The sequence below is a fragment of the Carettochelys insculpta genome, chromosome 4 (assembly GCF_033958435.1).
Source record: "Carettochelys insculpta isolate YL-2023 chromosome 4, ASM3395843v1, whole genome shotgun sequence".
Taxonomy (NCBI): domain Eukaryota; kingdom Metazoa; phylum Chordata; order Testudines; family Carettochelyidae; genus Carettochelys; species Carettochelys insculpta.
This window is the reverse complement of record NC_134140.1, coordinates 127932775-127957066: the sequence shown is the minus strand read 5'-3', so window position 1 is coordinate 127957066 and position 24292 is coordinate 127932775. Positions and strand designations below refer to the sequence as shown.

The window sequence follows — 24292 nt, the reverse complement described above, 5'->3', positions numbered from 1 at the left end:
GTGATGCAAAGGGGACTCTCCAACTTCTGTCATTTTGAATAGGGACGGGCCTGGTGTGGGGAATGCTGGGTAGAGGACTTGGGGGCTTCCTTCGCACTGGAGAAATGCTGCAGCTATGAGCTGGCAGTCTATGTAATTTGGCCCATTTCATACTCCAAAAATTCTGCTTCAGATGTGCTTTCCTGAGCTCCGGGAAGGAGTCCTCTCAGGCAGGGGTAGTCCAGCCCCAACAGGGGAGCCTCCATAAGAGGGCAGGAAGTCCCCTGAGCTTTACTTTCAGCGTGGTGGTAGAACTTTAACACGATGTCTCTGTGAGCCTCTCCCAGCCCATCACTGAGAGAGGTTGAGCAGGCTGCTTCTGCAGGAGGGGGTTACGTAGTACTACTGTGTTCATCCACTCTAATTATCCACCTCAAATGTGGTATAACATGGTCATGTTGCGCCTTACGGTGCAGTCGTTAATTATGTGTACTGTGGTAACGCCTATTTCTTTAATGCAGTCCTGGTTATGTACAGAGAAGGTACAAAGTCTAGTTTGCCTGAACACAGGAGGAATCATACAAGAGACGGTTTCTTTGCTCTCAGTTCCAGGCCACTCCAGCCAGAACTCAATCCAAACACACGCTCTTTCTCTCAGGTGTTTCTACAAGTGCTTCTCTGGTGCTTCCTTGCTGCCTTCTTTGTGTGCTATTGCTAGGGTGGTGTTTCTGTCTCTTTGGTTATTTGTATGTAGCCCCTCCGGTTCACAAGCCCAGCGTGAGGTTATTCAGCATAGGAGAAGACTTGTACCTCCTTACACAGCTGCGGGGGACTAGGCCTGAGGCTCCTTGGTGTGCTCTGTGTTTGTGTATTAATGTGACTAGCCACCAGGAATAGGCTTTATCCAGTTAAAAGAGGATCTCAGTTCAGCAGCCTCTCTTCCCTGCCTGCAGCCTGCATGCTGCTTCATCTAAGTCTCTGCTGAGACCCTGCCGGGGGCAGAGGACACATCCTGGCAGGAACTAGGAAGTTCTCCCAGCATGCCGCAGTTTGTAGTCCACAACTTGTTGTTCCCAGGGCTGCTGCTGAAATCTGCTGGTCCGTGGGCTATGTATACACGCATGCAGATTCATCAAATTATACCCACCTCCTGTGTTTGCATTCAAACCCCAGGGGAAACCCCTCAAGTTCAGCTCCTGTTCCAGCTTTGTCTGCAGCCATTGGTTTGAGTGACTGCTCCTAATAGTTGAAGTATCAGAGGGGTAGCCGTGTTAGTCTGTATCCTCTAACGCAACGAGAAGTCCTGTGGCACCTTTTAGACTAACAGCTTTACTGGAGAAGCATGGGTCTGACAACGTGGGTCTTTGTCCATGAAAGCTTATGCTCCAATAAATCTGTTAGTCTATAAGGTGCCACAGGACTTCTCATTTGTGTGTAATAGCTGAAATTAGAGGAACAGAACTATCGATTCCATAAAGATTAATTGCTTTATACATTTATCCTGAATGAAAAAAGGAATCCAGAAGAGATGAATCCACCTTACTCAGCTCAGGCTGTTTGTTAACATTCTAACCGGCATCCATGCACATTATTTAGTTTTATATTAATGTAAAAAAAAACAAACAAACCCAGCAAGGTAACAATGAAGATTGATTCCTCTGGATAAGAAAATCACTCTGTTTAATTTCATTAATAGAGCAGGCTGTGGGACACATTTCAAGGCACTGGGTGAGACATAAGCTCCCAAATCCCATTAAGAAACAACAGGATTTCTGGTGCATTCCTCCCATATATTAACCTTCTCCTCTGGAAACGCCTTGGGCTGAGCTGATGCCATTTCAGAAGCAGGTGTAGCATTTTTCAGTTCCCACAGCCTCCACCAGCTAATCTGCTGGCCTGAAAGGCCTTCTCTATTTTCACAGGAGAATGGGGATTTTTCGGAATGATGGACAAGTGATGTATTTGGTTGACAGCTGTTGTGGCACCAGGTTCCACGAGGTCTTGAAGATGCATTCTGTAGTAGTGCTGAATGCAGAGTTGTCCTGTCTTTCAACACCTTTAGAGAGGGAGCAAATTTCTTGACAGCCGTTGTCAACTGTAGGTCATTTTCCTTCTTCTAACTGACATGCAGTTCTATATCTCCAGATGTTTGGCTAATGCTTTCATTGTAGTCTCTCAAGTTGATTGGAGCAGATCAAACTTTTTCAGACAAAAGTATTTCCAGTGAAAACTGGTGTATTTTTTTGAAAATGGGATTTTTCGTAAGCAATCGTCAACTTCTCCTAACACTTTTTCTTTTTTCCAAACACTTTGTGGACATGTTTTTATTTGTTTTTAATCAGCGTTTGTGTTGGTAAATGAAATATGTTCATTCTGTATTTCAAGCACCAATTTAATAAAAATGTTAATTAAAAATGTTGTGGAAACTTTTACCAAAAGTGGAAGATGGGACTGTTTTGAACCCTGAAAAACAAAAAGTTTCAAAGTTTCCTGTGAAAGTGCTTTTTTCTGGTTTTAGATCATCTGTGTGTATTACAGGTTCAATCTCTAATTTAGCATGGTCTGATGTGGCATCATCTGTGGTTGGAATGATTTTAATTAGCCAGAGGTCTACTTTTCATGGGTGTGGCCAAGTTTCCTATGGTCCCATAAAGATTGTTTACTGCCACCTGTACTGCCTCTCATTCTTCTATGCTGTTATTTTGCTCTAATTTACCCCAAATGTCTTCTAAGAGCTCAGCAAGCACTGGGAGTGTTGGTAATGCTGCTAGACAGTACTGACCTCCCATGGTCCAGCAAATTCTCTGGTTTGATGCTGGTCAGGTCCCAAGCATGCTGGAGTAGAGCGGTTCTATCTGTATTTATTTTTTAGGGCTGAAGTGCTAAGAGGCTGTAACCAGGGATCAGAGTGCCTTTATGGTAAGCATTGTACACAAACAGAATAAAAATGTAATCCTGCTTCAAGGAGCTCACAATCTGTACATGTGGTGCAACTATACGTGGATAAACCAAACAGATGAGCTGATGAGTAAATAGTGACATAAACAGGCTTTTAACCTGCAGAGGCTGCACATGGTTAACTTTATGCACTGTGAGTAAACTCACTGCTTCCCTTTACACAATTCACTACTCTTAGGAATTCAGAATTATGCAACTTGGAGTTTCTCAATGATTTCAAGAGGGAATCAGGTGCCCTGAGCTGCACGTGCTAACTGTGGGAATAATCTTTTTCCTAAAGATTTCTGGTAGTGCTAGAGCCATATATTTATCTTTTCTTGAAAAATCTAGGAATGCACTCTTTCACTCTTTTTATCATTCTTTTTAAGCAAATGGCTGTTTTAGGAAACTGGATTGGTCCCTGGTGCCAGACAATTCATTTTTGTGTGTTGGTTGCAGAGCAATCGTGCAAGCAGACTGAAAGAGATCCGCATTTCTCAAATGCAGTCTCATAGAAACTGGGAAATGAACTGCTGGAATTCAGACCAAAGATCTGGCTGTTTTCCAAGAGCAAATATGTAGCAAGAACCATTTCTACTTTCAAGAGAGTCAGAGTCTTAGAACCCAGACAGAAATGTGACACACGAGGGGAGCAGAAAGCAGAGGATCTTCGTATTACCAAAGATTTCCCCCCCTTCATTTTATGTTAGAGCAAAAGCTGTTGCTCTTAAAAAGGGCCACTTCAGAAGGGATGCAGCCTCTGCTGACCTGACTATAAGGCAACAGCAAAAGGTTAGAAGAATTAGTCGTGTAGTGCAGACTTTTATTAATAGTTGAATTGTAGTGCTCTTGGCACCAAATCTGCAACTAAATAAGTTGCTGGCACTTGTCCCTTAGTTAAATGACTACCACTGTTCACCCGTCTTGCAAGTCAATGAATGCAACCCTCGTGGGGAGGCAAGTTCAGACATGTTTGTTCCTGAGGCTACTGCACATTTCTGATTCCAGGCTAAGAGGTTTCTGCAGGCTTTCCATGTAATTCTCTATTGCTATTAGGTCTCTATAAATAGCCCCTGGAAACTAAATCTGGGAAAAAGGGAGTGGAGGGGAAAGAGGGGAACATGAGGGAGAAAAACACCACCAAAGCCTGATTCAGAAACGATGCTCTTTGGAGAGAGACTCCCATGTTTCTCAGGGTTGCAGCTTTTGTTGAGGGGGATTAATTTCCATCACAGCTTCATCACATGCAATTTAGCCTTTTTATCTGTCCAGAAAATCAGCCCTGTACAGCAGGTGGTTTCTGCCCCACCCGGCCCCAAAGGAAAAGCATCCAATTTCTCCAGATCTAGAACCATATTTCTGTCCCAGTTAAATCAATGAGAGGGTTGGCACATGGGCTGGTACTGCTCCGTGAGCCAGTCAGCAGGGAGGTACTTTCACAAGAGCATGGCCAACTTCTGCTTGCCAGAAAACATCATGCCTGTGATTTATTAAGGATCCATATGCTCTGAGAGGAGAAAGTCCCCCTGCCCCACCCCTCAGTAGCTAAATCTCCAACACCGCAACACCACCTGGTGAACCAAAACAGTCTGTTTTACTTAGGAATGTAAGAGGACAAGGTAAATTCATTAACCTTGTACTTCACAGTTCAGTGCTGTTAGTCAATGCAGATGGCATTTCTGTGGTAATTCCAGTCAGATCTGCATGTATTTGTTACACCCCCATCAGGTCAGGCACACAACAGCTACTATCAAACAGAAGATGGGGCTATGTTTGAGTTCACATTTCTTTTATCTGAAAAAACAGAGGATTTTCTCAAAGCGAATGGTAATTGTGGGTGCTTCAAGTTGGGTGTTCCACCTGAGGCATTTCAAAGGGAGTCTCCTATTGGTTTCTAGAGCGACAGGGCTCAGCATGTTCTGAAAATAAGGCTTCTCTAAGGTGCTTCAGTTTCCCTACACAAAAATAGGCACTTTAGAAAACTTAGATCATGAAGCCAAAATTTTCAAAAACTGCACCTGACCGACTGGACTCCTGTCTTTGGGTTAAATATTGGAACTCAGGATTAATGGTCTGTCTTCAGAGTAAAGCTTCTCTCTTGGGCGAACTTTGTAACTCCCCAGACTAAACTGAGATCTTCTTTCTGAAGTTAGGTGTAGGTACAGTTGTGCAGCACATGGAAGCTTTCAGTCTGATCTTCTATCACAGGTGAACTGTCCTGTTCCAGAGCGGGAAATTTTCACAGGTAACTTCACAGGCAAAGATGCATTGTAATGGTGTTCCCTTTCAGAGAGTCTGGGTTTCTTGGCCTCTTCCAGAGAGCCCTGCTATTTCTCAGTCAGTAATTGGTGTGTGTTTGCATCCCACGCACTAACCACATTTTGCATAATTTAAACTCCCTTCGAGCTGATGCTGCTCTGTTAACGTCTCTAAGCCAGTCACGTTCAAAATCTGTTTCCTTTTGGCTTCCATTTATGAAAGCTGGAATGCTCCGCAGCAGTGTTTCTCAATCGTTTAAATAAAGTACTCCTTTAAAAAAATATAAATAACCCCATACTTCTTTTGCATACCCTTAATAGTATGCATGTGTGATGGGGTTCAGGGGTCCCCCTGCACTGCACCCCGTCCGCTGGCAGGAGAGACTCTCACTCAGCAGGTACAACAGCAGGTTTATTAGGCAACAGATGTCCAGTTTCTCACAGAAGCAACAGCATAGCAGCCAGAGACAGTCCTTCCAACCTGTCCTGGGGGGAAGACCCCGAGGGGTGTCCCTCTGGGGTGTAGCTTTCCCCCCTCCTCAGCTGGCTGCCTTCCAGCTCTCCCTTTTCCTCGCCTCTCACTGCCGCCCCCGATTCAAAACCCAGCTCAGCTCCTCCCTGCTCTTTGTTCAGGCAGAGGTGTTATCTGCCAGTTGTAGCCCCAGGGTCATCCTTAGCCACTGGGAGCTGCTGCTTGCCTCGGACATCCAGCCTGACTCACCCATGCACTCCCCCCACTCCATCACAGCATGCCACCACTTAAGAAATATGGTCTTAAGATAAACTAAGGTCTTGAAACAAGTGCCATTCAATCTTTCCAGATGACTGTACCCATGCTACGAAATTACACCTCACTTGAAAACTACTTACTTGCAAAAGCATGCAAAAAAAAAAATCCTAAAAAAGGACTACTGAAAACTTGCTTACTTTCTACCATCGTTTTTTCAAATAAATGAATTGGAATAGAAATACTGTATTTACATTTCTGTGTAAGGCATATGAACCAGTAGAAACAAGTCACTGTCTCAATGAACTTTTAGATTGTACTGACTTTACTGGTGTTTTTTTATTCAGCCTGTTGTAAAAGTAGGCAAATATCTGGATGAGTTGATGTAACCCCAGAGGACCTTGGTGTACCCTTAAGGTTGAGAAACACTGCTCTACAGTCACCAGGGGCTTTCAGGTTGATGCAGAATTTGGTTTGCCAGCTGGTTTATTAGGGTCTTTCAGGCTGCGGAGAAGGTACACTTTTTAACCTCTTGGACTTCCCATCTTTTTCTGTTCATTTATATCATCAGTGATTGTATCTCCATATAGTTGGACCAGCGCCTCACCAGTCCCGTACTGTTTTCCCGAACAGACATTTATCCCTTCACACCACCCTTCAAATAAATTTCAGCCCCCGTTGCTGAAAGGGGCACTTCCCTCATCACTAGGACTTTGCTGTATCTCTGCTTCACTCTTCAGGATGACAGTAACTTACATGTCTTGCAGGTGCTGTTGTATCGCATCATTGGGCTCAGGGCGGGGGGGGGTTGGAGGGTGTGGGCGGCTCTGGACAGGGGGCTGGGTTTGTGGGGGCAGAATTTAGGGGGAGCTGGGAGAGTTGCAGTTGGTTACCCTGTCCTGCGCTGCTCCTAATCCTGGCCAAATGGGAATGTGGCTGGTGAGACTGGCACCATGATGAGGCTTTGAGTGTTTGCATGACATACTGCATGCAAGGTCTACTGATGTATACACGCTTCACTGCGTTGAGTGGAAAGCCCCCAGCCCAAGAAGCTACAAAGGCAATATGGTTCAGTGTCTATGCGCGAGGAAAGACTAGACAACACCGCAAACCTCCCACCCCTTGGGCTAAGCTACGGCTACCCTCTCTGTTTCTTCACAAAGGGTTTTACTGAAGAAAGAGTCTGTCTGTCTGTTAGGGGCTAAGAAGGAGTGAAGAATTGCTGGGGGAAGTTTACCTCCTGGTAAGTCTGAGGGGTTGGGTTGCTTTTGGCTTGCAGAAAACATTCAAAGCTGAGTATCCTCCTGGTTCGTGACTATTCCTGAGGTGTAGAGGAAGATTTGGCCTTCCCCAAGGAACTTCTTTGTATAATGGCTTGCAAAGAAGGGCTGGGCAGATTGTGTGTAGACAAAAGGCTTGCAGAGTCCTAACTCATATTCCACCGCTGCAAGGAAACTTGCAGCAACAGGTGTGTTGTGAACAAGACACGAGAAGTCATTCTTCCGCTCTACTCTGCACTGGTCAGGCCTCAGCTGGAGTATTGTGTCCAGTTCTGGGTGCCATATTTCAAGAAAGATGTGGAGAAATTGGAAGGGGTTCAGAAAAGAGCAACAAGAATGATCAAAGGTCTAGAGAACATGACCTATGAAGAAAGGCTGAAAGAATTGGGCTTGTTTAGTTTGGGAGAAAGAAGATTGAGGGGGGACACAATAGCGGTTTTCAAGTACCTAAAAGGGTGTCATAAGGAGGAGGGAGAAAACTTGTTCTTCTTGGCCTCTGAGGATACAATAAGAAGCAATGGGCTTCAACCTAAACCTCCCTTGCTGCAGTTTGACATTAGGAAAAAGTTCCTAACTGTCAGGGTGGTCAAACACTGGAATAAATTGCCTAGGGAAGTTGTGGAATCTCCATTGCTGGAGATATTCAAGACCAGGTTAGATAAATGTCTATCAGGGATGGTCGAGACAGTACTTGGTCCTGCCATGAGCGCAGGGGGCTGAACTCAATGACCTCTCAAGGTCCCTTCCAGTCCTAGCATTCTATGATTCTATGACTCTCTTATAGGGCTCTGGTGTCTCCCACCGCAGAAATCAGGCACATGGGGGACATTTTCACTCCAGCTCTTCTCTGTTTTACTCTACAATTAAAGCCTGGTGGGGAAGACACTGCGGTGAAAGGATGAACCCACAAGCAGGGTCCCAATCCTTCCAGATCTGCCACAGACTTTCTGGGTAGGTCACTTCACCCCCTGTGCCTTTTGGCCACAGGTGTAAAACAAGGATAAAAACACATCTTTTCATCTACCTCTTTTCTGCCTTCTCTTCGACTGTAAACCCCGGGGGTTTAACTCTGAATTGTTGAACGGGCCAATATGCACACGCTCCAAACCCGGTCTCGTCTGTCTCGAGTGACTATCTCTTATTATCAGAGGGGTAGCCGTGTTAGTCTGTAGCTTTGAGAACAACAAGAAGTCTTGTGGCACCTTATAGACTAACAGATATTTTGGAGCATAAGCTTTCGTGGGCAAAGACCCGCTTTATCAGATGCATGAGTGGGGAGGTGGTTTCAGAGGGGTATTAAAAAGGTGGAAATCTCCCCATTAGACGCTGACAAAGGCTCACATCGCCCTGTCTGATCTGACATGTTTTTGACTCCTTAGATAAGTACTGTTGATATTGGGCCATTTCGAGCTTGCTGAATAGAGCTTGTCAGCTCTGGCCCTCCCTTTTACTGGGACCCCACTCTTTAAATACCTCTCTGAAACCACCCCCCGACTCATGCATCTGATGAAGTGGGTCTTTGCCCACGAAAGCTTATGCTCCAAAATATCTGTTAGTCTATAAGGTGGCACAAGGCTTCTTGTTGTATCTCTTATTATGCATTCATAATACATAATGAAGATTTTCTAAGCGTAGGTGACAGAAGACGCAAAAGATGCCTACAGCTCTGTCATACTCAAATGTCATTACAAATAAGGCAGGTGATTTCCCATTATTGTCCTGTAAATGGGTAGCATCTCTGAGTAGATGCACAGTTTGGTATACGGCAGACAATATTTTAGCGCAAAATTCCTTGCTGGAAGCTTCTACAGTGTAAGCATGCTTCAGCGACGGCATCCTTAGGATGTCTTTTGCATCTCTTCAGCTCCTCAAACAGGGTTCTGCTGCTGGTCAGGTTTTAAGAGAATGCAGGGTAAGTAGCTGTTTTTCAATGTGGAGAACGTTTGCGTATTCTCAGGCTGTGATCTTGTCAAGTCTCATTAGCTAAGCAGGTTGGACAGAGCCAGTGCTCAGATGGTGACTTGGAAACGCTACAACAAGGGGCTTTGGGGATTCAGTATGTGCCTTTATTTCCTCTGACCCAGTGCCGCAGGAGGGCTCTGGGGAATCGGGTGGGTGCTATGCTGCTGGCTTTCTGAACAGTAGCAGTCATTATGGGTCACCCTGTGGGCTGTTTTCCTAGGCCAGAGGGGTGACGCTTGCGTCCTGGCCAAATTCTAAGAGTAATTAAATCTGTTGACTTAAATTCCATCTCACTACTTCCCTTCTTGACCTAAAGCCATTACATAGCATTGGTGGTGCTATTATACACGCTGCTGTGTGTGCTGTTGTAGAGATGGCTGCATTTTGGAAGTGGGTGGAGTGAAAGGAGCCCCCTGTGGACTTAGTTTGTAATTCTTTAACATATCATGATTTAGGAAATCTACAATATATATGAATGAATAATCACAATCAGTGTATCTCACTCTATTTGATACTTTGCACAATAAAAGAAACCAGAATGAACAGCACAATGAGACACAATGGGGCACTGACCTGAATACCTTTAGACGACAACCAGGGAAGAGATCTTTGGGTTCACACCAATAACTGGAGATTTGGCTGACATCTCACCAAAGTTAATAGGGTGATTTATTTTTGTAACCAGTGCAAGCAGGAAAAGGAACAGGCAAAGAATGCAGAAGAGAGGTGTGAAAACTGGGAGAATGAAGTGAGGAACTAGCTAGAAAATCCACGTGCAGTTATAATATGTATTTTATGACCACGTTGCATTTCCTGCTGGTGGCTAGGCCTCTTGGAGGATAACAGCCTACTGTTGTTCTGAGCTCGTGACTTCTTTAGCTCAACTGATCAAGGTGTGTGCTATGGATCTGAAGGTCTGAGGCTATGTCTATACTAACCTGGAAGATTGCCTTGCTCGGGGTCGATTTTTCTGGGATTCGATTTCGCATGTCTGGTAGGGACACGCAAAATTGACCTCTCAGGAGTTACAACTGCGAGACACGAGGAGTAAGGGAGGTCGATGGGGGAGTTTCTCCCATCAACCTTCTTCAGTAAGGATGGCCAAGCAAGCCGAGTGCAGATGTGTTGATTCTAGCTATGCAATTGCCATAGCTAGAATTACATATCTACAGTCAATTTACTTTGCCTAGTGTAGACATGGCCTTAGTTTCCTATCTTGCTTGCAAATCCGCACATGGGGATGAAAGATACTAGGACTCTTTTAGCTACATTCTGTGGGTTGGAGATGAACATCCAGACTTATTCCTATCAACGGGATGTCTACTATTAAAACACCAGAGTAGCACAGCTGTAGTGCTGCAGCTGCACCGGTGTACCATTTTAAGTGTAGATTTTCACTACAGTGAGAGAAGGGGGTTCTCTTGTCACTGTGATAAGTCTATCTCCATGGGACATGGTCTCTTTGCCAATCGAGGAATTCTTCAGCATTCATTGTCTATGCTGCAGAATGGACTGGAATAGCTGTCTCTCTCTTGGGCTGTGTCTACGCGTGCATTCCTCTTTTGAACGAAGTATGCAAATGAGGTAAATCAGAAATGCAAATGATACAAATTTGCATATCTGATTACTCATTTGCATATTCTTATTTCAAAATAGCTTCTTTCGAAAGAAGAAAACCAGTGTAGACACTGCTCTTTCGGAAGTAAAGCCCATCTTCGAAAGAATCCTTTCCCCCTCCAAAAAAAGGGAAGGATTATTGCAAAGATGGGGTTTACTTTCAAAAGAGCAGTGTCTACACTGGTTTTCTTCTTTTGAAAGAAGCTATTTCTAAATAAGAATATGCAAATGAGGTGCCAGATATGCAAATTTTCACCTCATTTGCATTTTCATTTACCTCATTTTCATATCTCTTTTGAAAGAGGAATGCAAGTGTAGACACGGCCTTGGAGTGTGGATTTTTCACATCCCTGGGAGATGTAAACTTGCAATCTACATAGTTACAGCATAGTGCCGGTCTAAATTTGAATATCCTTGATCAGTTGTTGCCTCATCAGCATTTGGTAATGACGTCTGGCTCTGAAGAGCCATTGCAGGAGAAAAGGTTGAACCTCTAAGCTGATGTCTGCTCCACCCAGTGGAAGCATTTAGTTCCATTGCATGTGTGAGCCGTAGACAAAACTTGCAAAAATGACTCCTGACTTTGGGTGACCCACTGTTTTGGTGCCCAACTTGGGATACCCGCAAGGGGCTCCGTTTACAGATCATGCTCAATGTCTTCCTCTGAAAATCTTTGAGATGTCTCAAGCCAAACACCCAAAGTCAATAGACAGTACAGTAGACCCTTGACTTATGTGGGGGTTGCATTCTTGCAACCCCTGCGTAAATCAAATTTCCGTGCAACTTGGGGGAGCCGGGAAACTGAGGAGGGCACCAGCTCTGGTCAGCTTCCTGGCTCTAGCGAGTGGAGGGGAGCTGAGGACCAGGCAGCAGCCTGGCTGCAGGCACCCCTCCACTTGCAGAGCAGGGAAACTGACTAGGGCTGGTGCCTGACTCTCTGCTGCTGCCACTGACATGAGCAGAGAAACCTCTCCTGTCAGGGGCAGCAGTCACATTAACCTGAGACACACGCATCTTGGTTGCGCATATCTCAGGGGTTTACTGTAATAGCTTTTGAAAGCCTTGGCCATTGTGTCTCTCTGTTTTTAACATGGCCAAAGTAAAGGCGAGGGTGTTGAAAAGAAGTTATACATCAAATTATGTATACATCAAATTATGCATCAAACTTTGCTGCCCTGAGTTAGAAGGCGTACTGCTTTGGTGCATAAGCCAGGTCATATCTGGCTATTCATTGAGGAGGAGGGAAAGAGGGTTCAGGGAGCCCTTCCATCTGCTTAGGGGCAGCCGTTATTCCCATTCTGTACTTGAGCACGTGGGCAGAAAGCATTTAGCATCACCAGGGAATCATAACACCCCAGAGGAAACACAAATGGCTCTGGGGCTGGGAAGGTCTGCAGAAGCTGGTGGATGCTGGGAAGAACCTGTCCTTCCAATAAGAGGTGGTTGCCACGTGCTCTCTCCTTGCCAGACATATGACTTGCTTCAGGCAGGGTATCTCCAAACACTCCTCACTGCAGCTGTGGCCAGGAAGGCTGACATACAGCTCTGAGTCTGAGGGACTGACTGGTTTTGGCAGTTGACACCTTCATGAGAGCAGGAATATTTTGCTCAGTAACAGCTTGCACAACGTGGCTGGGCCATGAAATCAGAGCTTGCCCAAACCAGCTGCGTTCTTGGCTGCTGAAGCACAGCGTCTCCGTTTTCAATTGAGGTTTTAGCAGATCTCAGAGCATTATGCCCTGTACTTTGCCATTTCTCTTTCTGAAATGCAGGGAGCAGCTTGGTGAAATTTATGACTAACCTGAATCCATACTCCTGTGGGTTTGCTCATCTCTGTCACACGCTACAATCCCTTACAGAGATCTGTGGCAGCATTTGCCTGTACATAAGCCAATCTAATTGGGATCTCCTGCTGTCTTGGTTGATTGAACCAGGAACCTGCGGCACTAACAGCATGACCTGTTCTCGAAGATACAGGCTAACATGGCTACCTCTCTAATACCTGCTACAGTCTGTTACTGGGATAGACCTCTGCAGCTGTCTGCTGTAATAACTCATACACTCTGCAGAGCAGCACAGCAGAGGACCTGTAACATGCACTCACACATAGGTTGCACTGTGATGTAGCCTACGCAGAAGTCAGATGCTGAATGATGATTATTCTATGGCTGCTTGATACCTTCAGTCCCAGTAATAACTAGAGATGTGCCCAAACTGGAATACTAAACAATTGACAGAGGACACTGTCACAGGCAGTGGGGGTCACCATGCCTTGCACCCCATCTGCAGTCAGACATGACTCTCATTCAGCAGGTAAAACAGGTTTATTAAACAACAGGGACACCGCTTAGAACAGACTTGTCAGCACAGAAACCACAGGGAGGCGGTACAATCCATCTTGGTGAGAGGGGGCGCAGGTCCTCCTTCCTTGCTGAGTCAGCCAAGATTCCCCAATTCAACTGCCCAGTTCCAGTTCAAACCAGCCAGTCTCCTCCTCTCTCCTTTGTCCTCTTTCCTTGGGAAGAAAGGTGTCACCTGATTGCCCAGGTTACAAATGGCATGGAGCCATCACACTTCGATGAGAAGTTGTCACACCAAAACTTCCATCACCAACTATGCATTGATGCTGTGCCTAGGGAAATGGAGGTACCCACCTCATGTTAGTACAGACAGCAGGAAACACATGCAGCCTAACACGGGAATAAAATCCTCACGCCCTCCCCCACTTCGTCACAAACACAAATCAGAACACTTGGGGGAAGTTTAGATTGGGGTCCGGATCAAATCTGGCTCCTCAGCTTTGTAACCTGATGCCTTTTCTAATGCTTTCTGTTTATACTAGTTAATCTGTTATTAACAAATGCTGTCTGCATTTAAGAGATCAAGATGGAGCAAATTCTTAAATACCAGATCAGCTGAAGAGAGAGCTGCAGGAACAGAGAGTGTAAGCTTGTACGGATGGGTCTCTGTCGTGCTGGAAAAATGTGCTAGAGTGTTTTCAAACGTAGCTTGTTGACGTTTTGTAATGAAGATACGCCTACAAATGGGCACTTATGGAAGGATATGCACAGAAATGCCCAGGTAGGGAAGGCCCCCATGCAGACATGCAGGAATGCACTTTTCCAAAATCCTTATTTGTCAAAAAAAAATGAAAAATGGGGTGGTGGTCTAGCTGCTCAGTGGACCACTCAGACCTTTCTCACAAGATCAACTGAATCTGAATTCATCATTGTTTGGTTTGTGTCACCCAGCTGATCAGGTCAGAGAAACACCCTGACCCGAGCTTGCAAATGATGGACAGCTCTGTAGAGGGCATTATCCCAGTATAATCAAATGGAATGAAAGGGAAACCATGTGCCTTTCTCCCAGGGCAACTCTTTTTCCCATTCCCTCTATCTTTAGAATAATACAGCTTTTCTTACTTCACTCAGAATTCATTAATACTTTACGTAGCAGGTTTTTTGTGAAGTAGAATCTACCCAGATAGTGATTCCCAAACAACGGGTCTTGGAGCTCTTCTGAAGATCCACAGAAATGTTCCTGTGACACACTGAAGCAGCCGTCAATCTTCATGCAGTAATGTGTTCTGGGAGCTATGGCCCAGTGCCTGATCTAAGTGTCCTAGAGGAAATTCCAGTGGAAATTACCAAGTTTTTCAGTGGGACCAGTTAGCCAGCTAGGCTTTGGAACAGAATGGCAGGTTTTTTGGTTTCCTGGTTCTTGGGGCTGTTAGTCCTCTTACAAAAAAGAATAGCGGCCTGAGGAAAAAAAAGTGCGGTAGCATCTAGAAGGCAAGAGAGATCAGCAGAAATGAACAATGCCAGGTAAAGAATTTTGATGGGATCCCCTGAAATATCTTTTCGTGGTTGGGGAACGAGTGGGGGGAGGTGGCCTCTGCTGCTGCTGAAGTTCTGTACCTTAATTTAATGTGCAGGTTTCATTTAGTTGCAACATGTGTCTGAAACATAAATATGTTCATACATAGCTGCATTTGCATGGGTCTATTTAGAATTTGTGACCTTTCTGAGTAGGGTGACCATATCTCCCCCGCCCAAATACGGGACAAGGGGAATGATGTTGTCCCGGCCAAAACAATCACCCTATCTGGGAGTCAGGAGGTGGCTGCCCTGTGGGGGCTGTCACTCTTCCAGTGAAGCTCCTGTCTTCCATCAGCTGTGGGGCCACCATGCTGCCACTCCAGCTCCCGGCTCAGGGGCAGCCACAGCATAGGGCCAGCTCCCGGCTCCCTCCAGCCAGGGGAAGCTGGGCAGCAGCGGTGCTGCAAGCTGGGGGAGGGGGCTGGCAGAAGCTGGGGCACAGCTGTGCTGCTGCATAGGTCCAGCTCCTAGCTTGCCCAGCTGGAGGATGCTGGGGTGTGGGGCAGCTGCGGCCAGGTCCGGCTCCCCCCAGCTGGGGGAAGCTGGGGAGCAGCTGTGCTGCCACAGGGGAGCCGGGGAAAGCTGCGGGGGGGAGCCGCACCGCCACATGTTCTGGTTCCCAGCTCCCCAGCTAGGGGAAGTGGGCGGCAGCCAGCTGAAAATATGGGGCAATTAGCCACTTTGACAAAATAAGTCGGGATGCCATCCTGACATCCCAAATACGGGACTGTCTCACTGAAACCAGGACAGATGGTCACCCTCTTATCAATAATCTTTCTCACAAGTTTTATGGCTCAGGGTGACATCTCCATCCTAAAAATGGAGGTGAAGTTGCACGTTTCCCCTGCAGGATCTCATATCCTTGATGGCCTGAGGGGTAATGTTAAGCACAAGCCTAAATTTCATTGACGTCAGTGAGACATAAGCATGCGCTTCAAGTTAAGCCCCTGCTTTTGTGCTGCATTGAATCAGGGCCCATAAAGAACAGCCTAAACCTGAATTTGGAGCAAGTGCAGCACCTGTAGCACAAGGCTTTGAAATTAACAGCAGAACAGGGTCTGGCAGTTGCAAAAAGTGACTCAGGGTGTGAAGTATTCAGTGACTCTCGCTTCACAGCATCGCAAACATTGTTCTCTGCTAGAGTCACACGCAGAGGACACATCCAGCCATTCAGAAGTAAGAAGAGGACTGCTTCCTAGTTTTGAATACAAAGAGCTGCTTCTCCTGGAGCTTCGGAATTTTTCCTTCAAAAAGCACCAATTACTTTCATTCCTGGCCACCGACATGGCATTAGCACAGAGGACAAAAATGTTTTCTATGCCACCTGATCACTGTAGCTTGTTGGGGTAATGTGAATCAGACTGGGTCTGTCCATCAGGTCAAATGTGCAGGTGAATGTATCATCTGTTCTTCTCTCACCACAGTGATGCTCTTGTGAGGCCTTACGGTGTAGCAAGGAGAATTATGATTTTATTAATGTTACTCATCTAGGCATGATTCAGAAAGGAGAATGTGGACTATCGTTATTGGGTAGAATGTTTACAGTGTTGTAGCAGTTTCTCTTGCAGGTTAGGAGAAAGTGAATGGGGGTAATATCTTTCAGTGGACCACTTCTGTTGGTGAGAGAGGTGAGCTTACACAGAGCTCTTCGAAAGGTACTTAAGCGTCACTGCTAAATACAAGGGGAACAGATTATTAAGCACAAGGAGTTAACACATTGCAAAAGACCATTCAAGATAAACTGGACAATTAACACCTCTGTAGTCACTGGGCAAAGGAAGAATAGTGGGTTTCCGATTGTTGTAATGATACATAAATGTGTCCCTGTCAAGTCAATGATTTTTCATGTCTAGCAAAGTTATGAATTTAAGTTGCTGGGCTCATCTTTTGAAGGTGGGGCGCAGGTTTCCTTTGAAGTTGAGGACTGAGTGGTCAGATATGGAGCTGGTTTTACCCTGGGCAGTTTTGTGCTTCTGCCTTTCATCATTTTTGGTGCAAATCTATTCAAGAGCATAGTGCTTATCTGGTGCCACCCACATAATTGTTGCTGGAACTTTAGGTGCAGTGGAGGAGGAACACCACATGTGTTGGAGACGTGTAGCTCTTGGGGATCTTTTGGGGAGGATTAATTGTGACCCATGAATCCTTCACGTGTCTGGCATAACCTGAGTGATCATGAGAATACAGTCAACGTCCATGGGAGCAAGCCCTGAAGAGAGATGGATTACAGTCTGCTGACTTGCTGCAGTGCTTTGCTTCTTATGCTAAATGCAGTGTCATGTGTTTAAAATGCTCCTGCCAGGCTTTGCTGTGGGCCTCCTCCCCACGCAGACAAGGATTTTCTGGTTTCATTTATTGGAGTGGTAGCCATGTTAGTCTGTATCTTCGAGAACAAGAAGCCCTGTGGCACCTTATAGACGAACAGATATTTTGCAGCGTAAGCTTTCGTGGGCAAAGACCCGCTTCATCAGATGCGTGCATCTGATGAAGCAGGTCTTTGGCCACGAAAGCTTACTCTCCAAAATATCTGTTCGTCTATAAGGTGCCTCGGGACTTCGTGTTGTTCTGGTTTTATTTCTAACCAATCTGCTCCTTTTCACTTATTGAGCTCATCCCAATCTCCTGGAAAGGGTGACTGTTTATTAAATTTGGAGGACTCCAGGGTGCTGCTTCCAGGCATACAGTGGCACAAAGACCTCTTTTTCTGTGAATTAGAAATTTGCCATATATCGGTCAGATGTTGTCCACGTGCTCTGCTGTGATGTAATCAATACAGCACAATGACATCAAGCAGAGGAACAGATCTCATAGCAAGCCTCTGCAACGTGACCATTTTCTATACTGTGCTATTGTTCCGCTTCTCTGTGTGTGTGACGTTCCTTTAAACCTGCCCCACCGCAACCCCGGATCTGTTACATCCTTTCTCCTACCTTGTCTTGGTTGACTGTTGCACACTGGCCAGACCTGGCGTTTATTTTGTTTGCAGTTCGTTGTGCTGCCAAAATCTGCGTGTGTGCTGGCAGGTGGAAAATGTGCACAGATCTCAGTGGCTCTGGAGATTTTACCTGAGACATACCTTTTTATGTATTCCCAAAGGCCATGGATGGAGCCCTGGACTAGAAGTGGAGCAACCAGAGTTCTGTTCCTGGCTGTACCCCTGGCCTTTGGGTGAATCATTTCACCTCTCAGTGTGCCTCAGTTTCTCCACCTACAGCCAATAAGCTCTTCAAGGCGGCACTTGTCTCTTCAATATGTGTTTGGTGTCTAGCACAGTAGGGGCCCCTATCTCGGCCTGGGCCTCTTGGTGAGTAGTGTAACAAAAAGAGTAATAATATTTACCATCCCTGATTTTCCATCACTGTTTCTTGCCTGGACCTGTAAAGTGTGACATTCGCTGTGATTTGAGAGAGCACAGGGGCATTCCCACTTCAGTGCAATATGCACTTTCCTCCTTTCTACCCTGTGGGGGATGTTGATCAAACCCTTCTTTAAAACATATAAATATATTTGTTCAAACTTGCAAAGTCTATTGCCTCAGTCTCCGGTAGCAATGAGTTCCAAGGGTTAACAAGATTATTTATTTGCATTGCAGTAGCACCAAGGAGCTTTTGTCATGCGCTGAGCCCTCTTGGTGCTAGGTGCTGTGTGAATACAGGACAAAAAGATGCTAATCTTACAGGCCAGTTATAAACAGTTATAACAGTTCTTCTGCTACTAAATTGAGAACAATATGCATAGGAGGGAGGAGGAGGAAGAGGAGCTGATTCTTACGTAGAGGGCCCTTCTCATCTTGCCCTCTCAGGTGCGGCAGCATATTATTACCTACATAACTGCAGCATCTGGGAGCCCTAGTCAAGGACCAGGATCCCTTTATTCTAGGTTCTAAACTCAGAGTGAAAAGGTGGTTCCTGCCCCAGAGTACAGGTATAAGACAAGAGAGGCCAGATGAATGCAGACGGACTGAGAGGGAGCACCAGGAAACAGGGTTGGTCAGCATCATGAGTCATGACTCAGCACTTCACCCGTTCAACTTTTGTCAAGATTCGAAGGCAGGAATGGGATTTAGGTCAAGAAAGGGGACTCTGAGAGAGGACAGACAGATGAGCCTGTGACAGGAAAGGATGGAGCCCAGGAACTCAGAATGGGCCTTTCAGAATCTCTCCATGTTGGTGTAGTTCTGCTCCTGTCAGAGCAGCCAGTGATACACATCTCATAGAGCTGGAAGGGACCTCGAGAGGTCAGTGAGTCCAGTCAAACGGCCCCCTCAAGGATTGAACTCACAGTCCTGGGTTTAGCCAGTGCTGAGCCCTCTTCGAAACCCTGCCCTGCAAACCATGTGTCAGAGTTCATATTGGAGCCACGACCATGGGGTGTAAAGAGAAACTAACACAGAGGCAGCCAAATCAAGGCTCCCTCCTTGGGGAGAGCGTGTCTCTTCCACAGCACGGGGAGCGCGGTCTCCATGAGAGAGAGAAATAAATACCGTGCATGCACGTGATCTTCCCCTATGTATGTGTAAAGCTGATGGACCCAGCTCGTTGGAAGGAGGGATTCCACTTGGGACCATAGGGGGTAAAGCCAGGTACCTCTCCCACAGAGTTGGCCAGTGATTTTTCATGGTGGGGGCACACCAAGATTTCTGAAGTGGTCAAGGGCTGCACTTTTCTCTAGAGGGACTTGTGACCTGGCGTTTGGGGGTGTGGGTGGTGACCTGGGGAATGGAAAGGCTGGGGTGCCAGAGGCAGGCTCTGACCAGGACACGCTTACCTAGGCAGCTCCCAGACAGCCGCCTTCTGAGACAGGCTCTCTGCCTGCTGCAGCCCCAGATGGATCAAGCAGGCTCCCTGTGACTCTCAAGTCCATACGCCATGGGGAGGGGGGAGGGGGGAGGCTTCGCCCATTGCTCCCACTCCCCAGCAAAATCTCTGCGCTCCTATTGGCCAGTAACTGGCCAGTGGGAGATGATAGATTTTTATGACGAGGGCACAGGGACGGCATGCAACGCCTTCCCCTCCACCTGGGGTCTAGAGCAGAGAGCTACAAGGAGCAGGATGCCACTTAAAGCAGCTTGGCACAGCAGCTTCCCACTCTGTGCCTGAAGGTCCCAGCAGGGGGCTGGTCCGCAGGCTACATGCCGCAGCTTGATGGGCCAGATCTGGTCTGCAGGCTGCATCTTGCCCACCTCTGCTCTAGTGCATGCGCTAGAAGTCACCTGGCTCTGAGTTAAGGCTGCAGCGTAGACTTCGCTCTCCCTTGTCAGTGGTCTCAGTGCCTCTGGCTTACATATGCTTCAGACAACGCTTGTGGATAAGTGTAAAGTGATGCACATTGGAGAAAATAACCCCAAGTATACATACAATATGATGGGAGCTAATTTAGCTACAGCTAATCAGGAAAGAGATCTTGGGGTTATTGTGGAGAGTTCTCTAAAAACATCTACACAGTGTGCAGCAGCAGTCAAAAAAGCAAATAGGTTGTTAAGAATTATTACAAAAGGGATAGAAAATAAGACAAAGAATATTTTACTGCCCCTTTATAAAACTATGGTACACCCACACCTTGAACACTGCATACAGATGTGGTCTCCTTACCTCGAAAAAGACACTTTGGCATTAGAAAAGGTTCAGAAAAGGGCAACTAAAATGATTGGGAGTTTGGAACGGGTCCCAGATGAGGAGAGGTTAAAGAGACTAGGACTCTTCAGTTTAGAAAAGAGGAGACTGAGGAGGGATATGATAGAGGTATATAAAATCAGGAGCGGTGTGGGGAGAGTGAATAAAGAAAAGTTATTTACTTGTTTCCATAATGTGAGAACTAGAGGACACCAAATGAAATTCATGGGTAGCAGGTTTAAAACTAATAAAAGAAAGTTCTTTTTCACACAGCGCACAGTCAACCTGTGGAACTCCTTGCTGGAGGAGGCTGTGAAGGCTAGGACTATAAGGGAGGTCGAAGAAGAGCTAGATAAATTCATGGAGGTTGGGTCCATAAAAGGCTATTGGCTGGGGGTAGGAAAGGTGTCCCTGGCCTCGGTCAGAGGCTGGAGACAGATGGCAGCAGTCAAGTCTTTTGATCATTGTCTTCGGTCCACCCTCCTGGGGCACCTGGCACTGGCCACTGTCGGCAGATGGGATGCTGGGCTAGATGGACCTTTGCTCTGACCCAGTAATGGCCATTCTAATGTTCTTATGTCTCCAAGAAGCCAATCAAAGCCCCATGAAGGGCATTCTGTAGCCTCCAGCGAGTTCTGGATTAGTCCCTACTGTATTGCAAGGTATAAACATTTCTTGATGCTGCAAGTTTCCGTTCTGCATGGATCTTTGAGACAGTGTCAGCAACAGGCATTAGGAAAGGAATGAGAAAAGCTGGATGCGTGTGGCACCAGTAAGCACCACAAGCGCCTGATCAGTGAGAGTATTTCCACTGACTGCAATGGGCTTTGGCTCGACACCCAAATCTTCTGATGCAAGGGAAGATGGTGGGTAGAGAACCAGGGGTCGGTTGCATACTTCTCATTTTTCTCAGATTAGGAGTTGCCTCCTTTGCACTGTAAATCTGCTGGGAAGAATGGCTGTCCCGAAGTAACCTGGAACAGCTGGCCTATGGCGGTGACCTAACTCCCTGTTAAATCTTGATTGTGTCACTGCCGGCTAGCAATAATCTCCTCATCTGATTAGACCAAGTCATGTGCTTGCTATTTTGTGAGATTACATCTCAGAGCCTGAGAGAGAAGCATGGCTAGCTGTGACTAGTCAGCATTTTACCAACGACACGCAGCAGGACATGGGCACGGGCAGTGATGCTGCTATGAGAGAAAAACTGAGCTTTGCAACTAGGGCTTGACAACTGTAACCAGGGCTGATGAGAGAATTTGCTGCACGGGTGTCAGGTGTGGGCTTTTTCCTGGTAAATCACACCTGCACTGTGTCCACCTTGGAGATTTGCATCAGTACAATGAGTGCAAAATTTCCTAGCCTAAACAAGGACCAAGCACATACTTGTTCTGAGGCTGAGACACAAGATTGATAAACACAGTGGCTATGATTACACTAGAGAGTTTTGTCAACAAAACACGCTGCATGTTTACACACAAAGTGCCTTTTGTGGACAGCGTATCGACAAAACCCAGCACTTCCCTGACAGGTTTCTGCTTCTCTGCTACCAGTCACAATGCCTTTGTTGACAGATTTCTGTCAACAAAACAGCTTTGTAAATGCCCCCCCCGGGGGACTCTCTCCACAGACAGGGCATCCACAACAATGAGCAGCTCTGTCTGCTGTGCTTCCAGGCGCCTATTTACTTGAGAGAGCAGCCAGGCAGTCCGTCTGCTCTGTCGACAGAGCAGAGCACTCTTCTGATTTGCTTTGGTCGGTGGCTGCACTCTGTCAACAGAAGTTTGGTCAGGAAGTCTCTTCCAACAGTGACTTCTCTTGACAGAGCCCTGTAGTGTAACTGGAGCGTTTGTGATTTCGCCGTATGTTGCACACATGAGCACAATACATTGGAGAAGAATCAGCACAGCTTTGGAAAAGGAAATCACGTTTTTTCAGTCTGTTAGTATCCTTTGAGATGTCAGCCTGGATGTCGACGAGGGTGATCCAGTCTATATAGTGCACTTGGTCTTACAGAGAGTCTTAGGCAAACTAAGCAGTCCTGGGAACAGAGGGAAGGTCCTTTCATGGTTCAGAACCGAGCTGAAAGTTAGGAAGTGTAGGGTAGAGAGGTAAATAGCAGGTTTCCCCAAATATCTGTACCAGTACTTGTGCTGTTCAATGTATTCATAAAATAGCGGGGTAAAGGGGTCAAGAGCGACGTGGTGAAATTTGCAGATGGTACAAAATGACTCGTGATAGTAAATTCTAAGCTGACTGCACAGAGTTACAAAGGGAGCTCACTGAAGTGGATGAATGGGCAAGAAAACAGCAGATGAAATTCAGCGGTGATAAATGCAAAGCAATGCACAGTGGAAAAACCAAGCCAAATTATACGTACAAAATGATGACCTCTAAATTCACTGTTACTCCTCAAGAAAGAAATCTTGGAGGCCTCACAAATGGTTTTCTGAAAACATCAGTGCAAAGTTATGGCAGCGGTCCAAAAAAAAAAAAAAAGGAGTGGGGTAACACAATATTAGGATCCATTAGGAAAGGAGTAGACAATATCATAATGCCATTGTATAAATCCATGGTACTCCCACATGTTGAATACTGCAGGCAGTTCTGGTCACTCGTTTAAACTAGTATACTGAAATAGGAAAAGGTAGAGAGAAGGAAAAGAGAAATGACTAGGAGTATGGAACAGCTGCTATACGAGGAGAGATTTAAAAGACAGACTGTTCAGCTTGGAAAAGACACAGCCGAAGTGGGGTATGATAGGGGTCTGTATAAATCATGGAGCTAGTGAATAGGGAAGCGTTCTTTCCCTCTATGTAACACAAGAACGAGGGGTCACCAGATGAAAGTAATAGGCAGCAGGTTTAAAACAAACAAAAGAAAGTCCTTGGTCACATGACGCACATTGAGCCTGTGGAACTTGTTGCCATGGCGTGCTGTAAAGGCCAGAAGTATAACTGGGTTCAAAGGGGAATTGGCCCGAACCAACAGGAAACTATCTGTCACAGGCTGCTAACCCAGACTATCAGAGATGCAACCCCAGGCTGCAGGTGGCACTAAACCTCCAGCTGCCGGAAGCTGGGACTGGATAACAGGGGATGGATCACTTGAAATTATCCCTTTTCTGTTCATTCCTTCTGGGGCATCTGGCATTGGCCTCTGTTGGAAGGCAGGACACAGGGCTAGATAGACCATTGGTTTGACCCACAGTGGGTGCTCTTATGTTTTTAAGATTAGCAGACCGAAGACCCAGACAGCTATTTCCACTGGTTTGTATTCTTATCAGGGCCAACTCAGTGCTCAGCTTTGCCACCCTACAGCCCATCTTGCCCTTGCTCTGGCTGCCCTGTGCAGAAGTGCTTTACCCTTTGCGGTGAATATAATGCAATGGTTTTGTGTCACCCGCAGCCAGCGTGCTGGGGAAACAAGCTAGTTGAGTGCTAGGGAGCCACCCTCACTCTTCGCTGGGCAGCCTACTCCTATGTAAACTTGAAGATGATGGCAAGTCTCCAGGTTACAACGCTGGCAAGGAAATGCCACTTTCGCTCTCAAATGGAGTTGCACAATAATTCCTAACACTTGCATAATATCTAGGAGGATGATTAGGACATCCTGGCAGTGGGGCGTACTTCGTCAGCCCAGACAACCTTGGTTTAACTGACTTGGACAGCTCTGAGGTTACCTAAGGCCAGCTGAACCCTGTCAAGTAACATTGCCTTGCTTCACTGTGGCTCCATGCTTTCTCTTTTCTTCCACATAGGAAACACAGAAACCATCAGAGTGGCGTTTGAATAGGGGAGGGGAGTCCTGGCCAGCCCTGGCCGGGATCTTTGCGTAAGCGTGCTAATGAGGTTCAGATGTGATGCCAGCCAGCGATCTCAAACTGCAGTGTGCGCATGAATGCACCAAGAATGCATCAGCTATTCAATGGTAATAAGTTTTTATAACCACCCATTTCCAGCCTTGTCACGTTTTGTACCCATGCGGCTACTAAACTGCATGGAATTTGACATTGGGGGAACAATCACAGTTGAGAAAAACC

At 46.3% G+C, this 24292-nt stretch overlaps 1 long non-coding RNA gene across 1 annotated transcript in view; it reads left to right on the top strand.

The window, feature by feature from the left end:
* LOC142012843 (uncharacterized) overlaps nt 1-24043 on the top strand; it is a 41698-nt gene extending 17655 nt beyond the window's left edge. Inside the window, exon 3 of the long non-coding RNA XR_012645487.1 lies at nt 24011-24043. This is a non-coding gene — a long non-coding RNA (uncharacterized LOC142012843). The remainder of the gene's footprint in view (nt 1-24010) is intronic.
* The last annotated feature ends 249 nt before the right edge of the window (nt 24044-24292 follow it).